The sequence below is a fragment of the Artibeus jamaicensis genome, unplaced genomic scaffold (assembly GCF_021234435.1).
Source record: "Artibeus jamaicensis isolate MK-2021 breed Jamaican fruit bat unplaced genomic scaffold, CSHL_Jam_final contig_387, whole genome shotgun sequence".
NCBI classification, from domain to species: domain Eukaryota; kingdom Metazoa; phylum Chordata; class Mammalia; order Chiroptera; family Phyllostomidae; genus Artibeus; species Artibeus jamaicensis.
In genome coordinates, this window is record NW_026521812.1 from 44,324,031 (window position 1) to 44,337,250 (window position 13,220).

The following is a 13,220-nucleotide window of genomic DNA, read 5'->3' on the forward strand; positions in this document are numbered from 1 at the left end:
CCTCACAAGGTAACGAAGTGTTTTTCTTTATATGTGTTTCTTTATATGTGATTTGATGTGCTAATACTTTGTTAAGAAACTTGCATTAATGTTTTGAGGAATATTAGTCTTTAATTCTTTTGATATGATGGTAATGTTAATATTCTAGAGTAAGTTGAGAAGTATCCTTTCCTTTTTGTGTGTGAAAAAGTTTACATAAGATTTGTATTATTTCTTTCTTAAATGTGTGATAAATTTTTCAGTGAAGTCTTCTGGGACTATAGTGTTCATTGTGGAAAAGTTCCTAATTGTAAATTTAATTTATTTAATAGATACAGCCTATTTTATGTTTAAAAATTTTGTATTAGGTATGATAATTTTTTTTCTTTAAAGGAATTTGTACATTTTATCCAAGGTGAAAAATATGTCTACTAGCAACTGTAGCAATAATCCTTCTTGTCTTTCTGGGGTAGTTTATGTTGTGTATACTATGATTTTCTTGACTAGTCTAGAGATCAGTTAGTTTTTATTGCCTTTTCAATGAAGTAACCTTTGGTTTTGCTAATTTTTTAATGTTTATATATTTTCTATTACATTAATTTTTCTCTTATTTTTGTTATTTTCTTTACTTGAGGTTTAATGTTCTCTTCTTTTTCTAAAATTTTAAATGTAAACTTAATATCTCACAAATTTATTTAAATGTTTCTTTTTTTTAATGACTATTTAGTACAGTGATAAATTGCCCTCTGAACACTACTTTTACTGAATCTCAAATATTTTGATATGTTGTGTTTTTATTCTTTTAGTTCAAAATATTGTGTTTTAAGTTCAAAGAATTGTCTAGTTTTTTCTTTGATGTATATTTATTATGGCTTAATTTCAAAATATTTTGAGATTTTCTAAGTAAAGACAACTTATTATGTATTTCTAATTTAATTAATGCTTGTATGGCTGAAGACTATACACTACATAATTTTAGTCTTTTTGTATTTGAGATTTATTTTATGGCTCAGCATATAATCCATGTTCCATGTGCACTTAAAAAATGTGTATTGAGTATAATGTTTTGTAAGTCTCAATTAGGTTGAGTTGGCGATTAGTATTGTTCAAATATTCTATTAATCACAGACACCTTTAAGAGAACATGTACAAAGGATCCATGGACAAAGCCAAAGAGGGGAAGAATGAAGGGTGGAGTTGGGGGGAGGGGGAAAGTGGTGGTGGGAAAATGGAGACAACTATATTCAAACAATAAAAAAATGCTAAAAAAATGTTTCAAATTGCCAATACATATTTATTTATAACACCTATTATAATCACTGGGTATCTTTTTTTTCCTTTTTTAATTTTTATGAGAAAGCAGGAAAAGTCTAATTTTTTTCAATCATACTGCTTTTGTGTGCTTAACATTAGCTTTTCTTCCGAACGTTATTAGCTGCTAATTAAGATGTTGATTTGCAGATTGTATATTTTGCAATAGAAGTGATTGGTGAATGCTTACTAGGTGTTTATCAACCTACACAATTCACAGTGGTTTAGCAAGAGCCTGGTGCACTTTAATTTACTGAGCCATTTACCAATTCTCCCCTTATTTCTGCATGTTCATAATGAGAAAGAAATGATTAGAGATAGAAAATGGGAAACACTATAAATAGTTTCTAAAGAAAAATGCATAGGAAAGAGTTATGGCTCTAAGTGGATGATAAAAGAACAAATGGGATTTATTTTCTCTTTTTAATAGAGAATTTTAATAAATAAAATTTGGACATTGGTTATGTGGGGGAATAAGGTTGTGTCTTCTTGATGGGTTTATCCTTTAACATTTTGAATATCTCTTTTTATTTTCATTCATTTTCTCTTTGTCTTGAGGTCTTCTTTGTCTGATAGTAATAAAGCCACATTAGTTGTAGTATGTTTAGCATTTGTATGTATATCTTTTTCTACTTCTTTATTTTCAAACCTTTACTGCATCTTTGTGTTAATTAGGTTTCTTAAAAATAGCATTTATTGGGCCTTGCTTTTTTCGAGTTTGATATTATTGATATTGTAGGGTTTAAATATGCTATTTATTTTCTATCTATAATTTTTAATATGTGTTCCTCAGTTTTTACCTTGTTTTCAATGAATCAGGTATTTTTTTATATTTAACTTTACTTCTCTTCTGGCTTTGCATATATACTTCTTTATGTGTATGTGTGTGTATGCTTAGTGGGTACTTTAAAATAGAGAGTAATATGTATCTTTAATTTATCAGTGTGCCTTCAAATAATTGTATACTTCTCCTGGATCTTAAACAGCATAATCCCAGTTTTTATGCTCTAATTGTATTATATTTTACTTTAAGTATGTTATAAGCACCAAATATATTATTTGTTTAAAAATAAATATCTTTAATATAAATACTTAATAATATATTTTAAATACAAGTATTTTATATTTTATCCTGATATTTTCTGGTTCTGATGCTCATTATTTCTTCCTGCAGATTCAAGTTTTCATCTTGAATTTCTTTTCTCTCTTTCAGTATTGAATTTCTTTTCTCTCTTTTGGTATTTCATATAGTATAGGTATGCTAGAAACAAATTTTTGTTCATCTGAAAATTTGTAAGTCTTTTATTATTAAAGATATATTTTGTTGAGTATAAAATTCTAAGTTATCCTTTTTTTTTACTTTCAGGAATTTAAAGGTGCAGTTCCCCTTTTTTCTGGCTTCTTTTCTGAAGAAGTTAGATAGTAACCTTATTGTTGTTCTTGTCCATGTAATTGTATCTTTTTTCTTCAGGCTGCTTTGACTATTTGTTCTTTATCTCTGGTTTTCAGCATTTTGATTGTGTTGTACCTAGATGTGATTTTTCTTGGGATTTGTTCTATTTTGGTTTCATTGAGATTCTGGAACCTTTGCAAGTATGCTTTTCTTAAACTTTGGGAAGTTCTCATCCAGTGTTTTTAAAAATATTGCTTTCATTTCCCTCTCTTTTCTCTTCTCCTGGGACTACTTTTACATGAATATTGGCTGTTTACTGTTGATCTACAGTAGTGAATGTCCTACTAATTTTTTTCTCTTTATGTTCCAGTGTGGACATTTTCTATTGTCCTGACTTCCAGTGAACTGATCTTCTCCTCTGTGTCCAATTCTGAAGCCCATCCAATGAATTCTTCCTTTCTAACATGTTATAGTTATATCATTTTCTTTTAGTTCTTTTTCAGAGTTTTCATTTCTCCACTAAAATTCCTCATCTCTTCATACATGTGATTCATTTTTTCTATCACTTTTATTGTAATTATTTTGTAATCCCTCTTTGATAATTCTAACATCTGCATATGGGCATGATTCCAAAGATAGCTTAGTGTTTTACAACAAAGTCACCAGCTTTCTGACCCATGGAAATTTTGCCTCCACTCTACAGTTCAGCTGCCAGCTCTTTTTGCATTATATATTGTCTGTCTCTGTCCTCCTGGTCCACAGGTAGCTTGGGGAGAGTAGCTGCAGTCTGTCAAAGCTGAAATGCCTTGGAGAGATTTCTGTCAGCAGCTCTGATCTCCAGCCTTTTGAAGGTGCCTGCTTTAGTTTTGGGATGGCACACCCATGTCTGGAGGATCTATCTCATGGCCTTGCTGCGGCCTTTAGTGTAGTACCTATGGAGACCTGTGGGAAAAGAGTTTGGGATAAGTGCAGGTTTACTTTCTACTGGGTCTTCTTGGAATGGTATCTGTCATGCCAGCTGGCCCATGGTCATAGATGTTCATTCAAGTTTGGGCTGGTTCCTTCCATTTTATATCCCTTAATGGCAGATTTCTTCTCTTCCCTCTACTCCACCAAACACGAGAGAAGGTACATGTCTCTTCTCTTCTATGAATGGCTTGTCACTTTTTGGAATTTAGTTCAGCAAGGGTTCTTCTCTTTAGCTCTTTAGTGCATGAAGAACAACACATAGCTTATTTAACTTGTTTTGGCTGTCATGCCAAAGGCAAATGTTCTTTGTGACTTTTAATATCAAAATCAAAAGAAATCTCCAAAATATAGTTATAAAAGTATTTCTGGTGAAAATAGGTGCTTTCTCCAATGTCATTAGGATGTCTACTATAAGAAAATCTATCATTACATTACATGTATCAGAATGGAAAAGTAGTCTTGCCTGAAATATAGAAAAAGACAAGGAATTAATTTTGTCAGTGCTGGGGAAATAGGAAGTAGAAAACAAGGCAGTTTTATCCAAGAGAGAGACTCAGCCAAGAATTAGTAACTTGCTTAATTTATTGATTTGTTTCATTTGAAAAATGTACTCACTAATTAATAAATTATTCATCAAATATTGAGATATTTTTATACGGAGTTTTTTTGAGAGATAGACATATGAGCAGGCAGGAAAGAATATATGTGCTCAATGAGTGTTATCTATTTTTACTATTAATATTATTAATAAGGAGCATGAGGATGGCATAAATTGAGATAGTAGAGATCAGCTGGAAAGTTCATCGTACAACTTTTTTGATTGGAGACCGAGAGTCAGGTTGATACTGTTCAAGTACATACAATTAGTAGTAGGACCCTGGGTGAAATAGAGTTCCTGGGAAGGCAATATAATTGTGATAAATAGCAGCTCTTTCCAGTGGTTGGATGATGGTCCTCAGAGATGCAAATCCAAGGAAATGTTTGCAGTAGAAATAAGGAAAGAATAGGTAAGTAGCTGAATGAGTATTTTTATGAAGTTAAAATGCAATTCACACAATAGAACGTGGCCAGATCTACCATATTTGTGCATAAGACTCAGGTAGATGTGTTCTACTTTTGATAATGAGGAGCTTCATGAAGTTAATATATCCAGGCTGTTTTCCTAATAAATACCATCTTTAAAACTCTATGTCCTTTAGAGCTAGAAATTTTCTCAAACTTCTGATATAGAAGAATCTTTTTTAACTAATTAACATACACACTTTATTTAAATTTTTTAAAAAAACTGAGTATCTAATAATGTCAGGTATTCTGCTGGGCACAAGTGATATAGAAATAAATAAGACAGCCCTGGCTAGTGTGGCTCAGTGGAGTGAGTGCCAGCCTGCGAACTGAAAGGTAGTTGCTTTGATTCTCAGTCAGGGCACATGCCTAGGTTGTATAGGCCATGTCTCCAGGTTCAGGTGTGTGAGAGGCAGCCAATCAATGTATCTCTCACACTTCATTGTTTCTCCCCCTCTTTTTCCCTTTCTATAAAAATAAATAAACAAAATTTTTAAAAAAACTAAATAGGACAAAGTCTGTATTTTCAGAGATCTCACAGATTAATGAGAGGAAACCATGTAAATAAATAAGTAATAAAATAAAATATTAGATCTAGTTTCCATAGGAAGGACAATACTATAGTTGAAATTACATCAAGCTATTGTAATATGATGACTTCATCCATCAATGATTTAATTAATTTGCTGTTTTTGGCAATCATTTATTGATATCTATTATGTTCTTGCAGGGTACTATCAATATCACACTATTTATTTAATTTGAATCTATATTCATGTAGCAGCATTTTAACTTTCCATTACCCTTTTTGGGAAGAGAGCATGCTAACCAATTTACAGGAGTACTGCAATCTACTGTGCAATGATATATTTTCAAAGTAAATATTTATGTTAGTATGCACTGATTTTAGTTACAAACCTCTGATTTCGGTTTTATGAACTAACCATCTTTAGCTTGATTATTCTAGATAAAAATTAAAATTAAGTTCCCAAATACACAAAACTGAAAGTTATTTGTTAAAGAAAGTGTTAGCGCTTCAGTGTTGATGCTAACTATTCTAGCCTGCATCAATTCACCTGAGCCCTTAATTCCACATTTTACCTGCAAATATTTTTATATTTAGTATTATTCTTTGCATTCATGTACATTTTGCCTTAATTTATTCAGTGAAATGGATTACTTGAGAAGTAAATGTTTATATTATCTAATCTGTGTATTGCCTTTCTATTCAGAAACATAAAGATGATTAATTACACATTTAATATTTTAACAGTTGATTGTAGAGGATTAGATTTGATTTCACAGTGAGCATGTACTTAGATAATATTTAAAGTATATTTTGAGGTGTGTGAAATGATTTCTAATGGATATTAGAAAGAAAGGGAAGGAAAATCTAGGAAAATTTTGAAAAATAATATGGCTTTGCCTTATTAAAAATTTTTTAGTGAAATCAATTTCAATAGGAAACAACAACAAAAAAATCCATGCTCTATTCTGACTCAGGATGGGATGACACAAGGGAAATAGAAAGAATAATTTATCTTCAGAATTTCTAAAAAATATAGAACTCAAATGGTAAAAAAGAGAAGCTAGAGCTATTGTCTTTTCAAAGAGCACTGGTGATTTCAAGGTAATCTGAGAAGGTCAATGCCTCTTGTTCTTACTAGATGCAAAGTAATAGAAGACTGCCTATACTTATGAGATTAAATGAACATATGGCCAGTGATTTTAGAGGAAGGTGAGTTAAATCAAATCCTTAGAAAGGTAATTTTTATCAAAGATGATAAAGGAATTGAAAACAAAATTGAGAACTATTTTTGCTTTTTATTTAGGAAAATTGTTATATAAACATAATATGTGTATACATACATAGTATGTTTTTATATATTGTATCATAATTATATAGTATAATATGAAATATTATATAATCTGAACTATTTCAATTTTACTTGGACTTTAGATATATTTTCAAATTGATTAAAAGATTAAAAAACATTTAAGAAGCCTGCTTTTGATATTATTAAAAGACTTGTATCAAGTATATTTTTATCCCTTTAATATTCACAGCTATATTGAAACCTGTGACTCAGGTGTCAGATTCAGCCCCGAGCCTAAATTTAACTGACCTTCACATTTTGAAGGCTATTGCAGACCAAATGACAATTTCCGTGAGTTTGGCTTTCTTACTCTTCTGAACAAGACTAGAACCTTTCTGAAGATTAATAATTAGACATACAAAGCATTCTAAAGAATGGAAAATCAGTTAAACAAATATAACAAATGGTCGTTATCTTTGGAAGTCCATAGTCCAAATGAAGAACTAAATCTAAATACAGCTGGCCATGTAAACTCACAGAGCCTTAGTTCAATGATAGTGAACATGGGAAGCAGTTTAACCTTTTTTCTCTTCCCAGTTTTGTTGAAACAACAAAGTTGTTTCACAGGGGGAAATCCATAACTGTGTTGCAAACAGGAAGTGATGTTACCAGCACGACTGAAATCCTAAATGATTTCTGCAGAATAAGATCCTGTTACAAATAATCGAGACCAGGAGAAAGCATAGGGAATCCAACAGTGTCAAAGGAGACGCCTTGGCTATGTTGGGGAGAGCTCAACTGCAGTCAGCAGGCATGTGCGATCCAGGAGAGCTGGGAAACAGTAACCAGCATAACTATTGAAAAATCCATCTGTAGGGTAACTGGACTGAGGTATCCATTCCCCACACCCCTACAGAGTGACTGAGAGCAGTGACATTTCTTCTCTACTTTAAACCAGATAACCTCACTCCTAAAGAAACTAAATAGACTGTATAAGATGGACGAGCAATCTAGTGTGACAATTGTGACCTGAGAGAGAAGCAGAGATGACTTCCAGGTGCACCAAAGCTCTATAATCACACAGAGGGAATAGACCAGACTACTAAAAAACAAGCAAAATTTTTAGAATGAAAAACATAATTTCTGAAAATTTATAAAGGAAATCAAACATACCAAATTAATGATCTATTCTGAAAAATATTGATAAATGGACAGAACATAGAACAAAATTGTAGAAAATATGAGTTCAATGGTGACAGGTTATTGGAAATCAATTTAGGAGTTCTAATAACTTTCTAGCAGTTTTAGAAATAGAGTATGAGGAAAATTGAGACTTAGAAATGATTTAATATTAGGAAAAGAAATTTGATCCAATCAAAGAAGGGTGGTACAAGCTTCCAGACTGAAAGAACCAGCCTATACGTAATATTTCAGAACTCAAAGGGTGATGAGAAAGAGCCAGTGTTTCCAGAGAGCAGGAGAAACAGTTTACCAGAGGAGAGCAGGAGAAAGCTTACCAGAAAGTGCTAACTACTGATTTAACAATGAATGCTAACTACTGCACCACAGAAAGACAGGGTTCCTCAATATGAGGAGTTAAGGGTGGACCATATGTGCACAGGAGAACTTATAAACAAAGTATTGCAATGAAATGAGACAAGTACTCACATTAACATAAGTATAAAAGGCTACTGGAGCTCTGGAGAAGAAAAGAGCTACTGGCTGTCAGGATTCAGAAAAGGATTCACAGAGAGGGTGCCATCTGACCTGGGTATTGAAGCATAACTAAGAATTTGCCTTGAATTTCAGGACATTGGGAATTAATAAATAATCAGAGCATTTTTATTTTTATTGCTTCCATGTCCAAGTTTTCTCTTCTATTTCCATAAATGTGGTAATCATTTATGTTGTATTCTCCCCACTGTAAGCTACTTTAAACTTACTGTAGTGGACAGATCAGATAACTTAAAAAAATAAAAAGTTTCTTAATTATAAGACACAAGTAGGTCGAAAGTTTTAAGTTTCACAGAGAATTCAATAAAACTAATTACACGTGATTCTTACATTTCTAGGAGACAGGGTGCTCACAGTTGTCCCAGAGCCTATTCAGTACATAATGTTAATGATTTAATTACTTAGATGAGCTGATATTATTATTAAAGTAATTGATCAAGCAAGACTCCTCAGTGAGGAGCGAATGTTTTTTCTAGATTAAACGTTCAAATTTTAGGGCTTCCTATTTATGTCAGAACAGGAGGAATAAATAAAGAAGGAACATCTTCTGTGAGAAAGATGAAAGGAGACCACAGTGGAGCTGTGACAGTTTGAGTTGTCTCCCCTGTCACTTGTGTTCATGAGAAAAGGGAAAACACCATGATGAAACCTGAACACAACATGGCGTGATTTTCATTTTCAAGGACCACGGGTTTCCGTAAATTACTCTCAGATAAAGATGTTTTAAACTGACGATGAAAAGCAGTGACAGATCCGTTCGTGAGTCAGTGAATTGATGAGCAAGCTTAATTGAGTGCACCAGGTACAGAGAACTCCGCAGTGCCTGGTTCAGGGAAGGCTTTGTCAGGATCAGTTCTGATGACTGGGACTACCTTTGGGAATAAATTGGTGACACAGAGTTTCTAAAATAAGCAATATTTCCATGTTACACATTCATTTCAGAATTTTATTATAATATTTGGAAATTAAGGTTTATATTTTAGTAATGCAATTACCTTCGGGCCGGAGAAAAGTAAATATTAAGTTTATATTACTGCTTGTTTGGCTGCAACATAACATTTGGGATCGTCTGCCCCCAGTTATACTAAGCTGGACTTGGTAAAACTGGTTTCATGGTCTTCCATTTTGATTGACAGCTTATGACCATTCATAAAAAGGAAGAAAACCTGGTGTTTGGGAGGCAAGGGTATTGTGAAGCTTCATCTCTTAGCCCAGAAATTGGGAATGTAATCTTTGAAACCTAACAGCACTAGTCTGGCCATAAGGAAAGCTTAAAATCAATCTTTAAGGTTCTTTTCTGTACTTTTGGAAAACAAAATAAAAAACAAACAAACAAAAAACCAGGGAGGTTTGTTTAAGATGGCTATGAAAGATTTATATAAGGTATCTAATTCTGAGAAAAGGAATTGCTTAAAGGTATAAGAGAAGGGTTTGCAACCCAAACAGGAATTTAGGAAGAAGGCTTCCAGCTTTATTGCTTGACAAGGGAAATTTGTTTCTATTTGAAAAATCCTTGTTGTTTTCAGGTTGACAATTTATCCAATCATTTGGGCAGAGAGCTCAATCTTTTCTGCTCAGAACATTCAGAAATCTGATCTACAAACAGTTTTACTCCACCAATGGGAGGTAACGTTATGATTTTCTTCTACACTCACATCTGAAATTGCTCCGATTTCCCCTTCAATACAACGAGGCTGCCGACCTTGCTGGTCTCAAAGTTCTCTTTCAGTTCTAAAGGTCAATAGGTTTTCCAGCTCACTTTTTACTTTCCCCCACATAACCAATATTTACTAATAATTTTAAAATCGATATATATTATTTATTAGTGTTCATAAAATATAGCAGTTTTAATGCCTGTATGTTTGTGTTCCTACTGTCTAATTTATACTAGAGAAAGCAAGAAGTTCTTGTTTGTTTGATACAGCACCCAATTCATTGAAATATGTGTTGTACAGAAAAGATTAAAATGTGTGTGTGTTTATAGATGGATTGATAATATGGTTTTCAAATTCATAGACACACAAAATGTACATGAATGGTTATGGGACAGTAGCTACAAAAAAACCAAAATAGAGAATGAGAAAAGAAAGGGCACCTTTTAAAAAATTTTTTTGAAATTTATTTATATTTTTTAGAGGGGAAAGGAAAGAGAGAACTATCAATGTATGGTTGCCTCTCATGAGTCCCCTGCTGGGAACTGGCCTGAAACCCAGGCATGTGCCCTGACTGGGAATCAAACCACCAGCCTTTGGTTTGCAGGCCCACACTCAACCCACTGAGCTACACCAGCCAGGGCGAATACCTTTTAAATCAAGATTCCCATTTTCTTACATTATAGTATCTTGATATTTTATTCAAATATGCCAAAGTAAAGGAAGCACACCATAAATCTTCTATCTACTAACATATTCTAAATTTGTGCCATTGCTATTTTCCCCCAAAGGCTGAACTTTTCCAAGGGTAGAACCATTAATCAGTGACTAAACAGACAGATGAACTAAAGAGAGAGCCTTGCTACATAGGTTTTCTCTGAGTTCTGCCCACTCTCTCTTAGAAAAACAATCAAACAGGGTACAGAGAATGCCTTAAGTTGAGTCTGTTCACATGTCCATAAAAGTAGAAGAATGTAGAATTCTATCCTTAGTGTAGAAATTATTTTAAGGGGTCACCTTTGCAGTACTTGAATTAGATTAAACAGTCTGAGTTAGCAGTCTGCTTAGAGGTTGAGTACTATGCCTCTTGGGCTAAAAAATTATGTAATAAAATGTCCACATTTAGCTAATTTCTCAGTTATATGATTCCTTGTTATACCATCTATTGCCACTATGTTTGGTAAATACAATTATAATTGTATTAGTGATACATTTGGCAAGTCAGGTAATTATCATCTCATTCGAAGGCTCTCTCGGAAGACTGCCTTTTGTTGCTATCATCTGTTGTTTCAAGTCTTACCTTGGGGGACATGCCATCTATAAGAAGTTTTCTTTCATCCTTCTTTCTGTGGCCCCCTCTCCAGTCTGGAGTGACTGACATTCGCTTGGCAATTGAGTCATTGTAACACCTTCAATTTCCATCTCTCTCTTTAGGACCATCTCTTTATTTGTTCATCAGTAGGCTTTTTTTGAGAGCACAGCATGGTATGTTCATTCAGGACATATCATCTTTCCATGGTTCCAGGACATTCATGTGGAAGGTGCTCAATATACAGTGCAAAAATAACAGTCTAGATGAATGATTAGATTCTGCAGGCTACCTCTCTGATCTAATTTGCTGTAACTCTTGTCCTTAGAAATTACACCCTGGGATACTTTGCTTTGTTTTTCTTCTTACACTATTTTGTTGACTCAAATCCCCATCGGCAAAACTAGGAAATCTACTCACAGAAATAAATGGACTATTCCCATTAACACGGACTCTATCATGAGAAGAAAATGTGGTTGCAACTAAAAAAGAGCAACAAACTTCCAAACCCATAGAATCCTGAAGTAAACTGTGCACTTTGGGTGATTATGATGTGTCAGCATAGGTAGGTTCATTAACTCTAGCAAACATACTGCCCTGATGGGGAATGTTGGTAATGGGGAGGCTATGAATGTGTGGAGGCAGAAAATCTTTGTTTCTTCTTTTGCTGTGAACCTTAAATACTCTTTAAAAAGTTTTTTAAAATAGCCCTGGCTCGTGTAGCTCAGTGGATTGAGCGTGGGCCTGCGAACTAAAGGATCATGGTTTGATTCCCAGTCAGGGCACATGCCTGGGTTCCCAGGCCAGTTCCCAGTGGAGGACACACAAGAGGCAACCATACACTGGTATTTCTCTCCCTCTCTTCTTCCCTTCCTCTCTAAAGATAAATGAATAGAATATTTTTTTAAAAATTAAAAAAATAGCAACAATCATTCTGTTAAAAATACAGACATGTTCCATCACACTGTCACCTCACAAAGTCCAGCTTAAGGTCTCATAATGATACTTCCCGACCTCACTCAGAATTCCCTGTGTGTGCTGTTTGCATGTATGTGTGTGTGTGTGTGTGTGTGTGTGTTTTCACGTTGACATCTAAGAGATCTCTACAGGCACATTTGCATCCTCCATTACTGAATGATCCACTCAAGCTGAACACTGGGTGAGGTCTTGGTGTTATCTTACTGTGAGCTATCTTTCTCTCTGTCTCCCTGGGTTCTCCTGAGTGTCCCCCCACAGTGCTGTTTTCTGTGCCACATGGCTGGTTTCCTCCATGAAACGAGTTATTTCCCAGATACTTAGGCTATGAGAGATATCCAGATATCCATAGGAGAAGCTCTGGAATCCTTCCCATATCTGTCTTGTTATTTGTGTACTCCTTATGAACACTTCCCCTGGAAAAGTCTTGGCTTCTGTTGCTTTGAGGTTCAGTATCTCATATTCTTTGCCCGGTGACCATAGGCAGGACTTTTAGCATCTATCAGAAACAGTTTATAAACATCTTGGCTACCAGGAAACATTTGTGAAAGAAACCAGTTATACTTTTGAGTTCTTTATTTAAACAGCAAGCAATAATGAAGGCTTTAGGAAAACAAAGAATTATCATCAATTACTGTGTATTCTTTGACCACATGTCCTAGATTCTCTGATTCAGTTTATGTTTCAACTATTTCACTATACTGTCCCAGTCGGTATCTCATACTTATAATAAATGCATTGGTTTATTTTATGAATATGGTTACCATGTAAATCATAGGTTATACCAATTTTGAATCTAAATGAGAAGAGAGGTAAAAATGAAGTAGCCAGATGTTTTAAGAAAGAATAAATATTTTCCAGATTTGGTTTCAAAGGCAGAGGGAAAGTGAGTTGGCCAGTCATCCTCATTACCAAATAATGCATGATTGCCAGATTTCTCAAAGCTAGCCATATATTGATTGAAAAAAAGTATTTTGAGGGCAAAATTAAGTAAAATACTCTCAAATGTTTTAAGATAT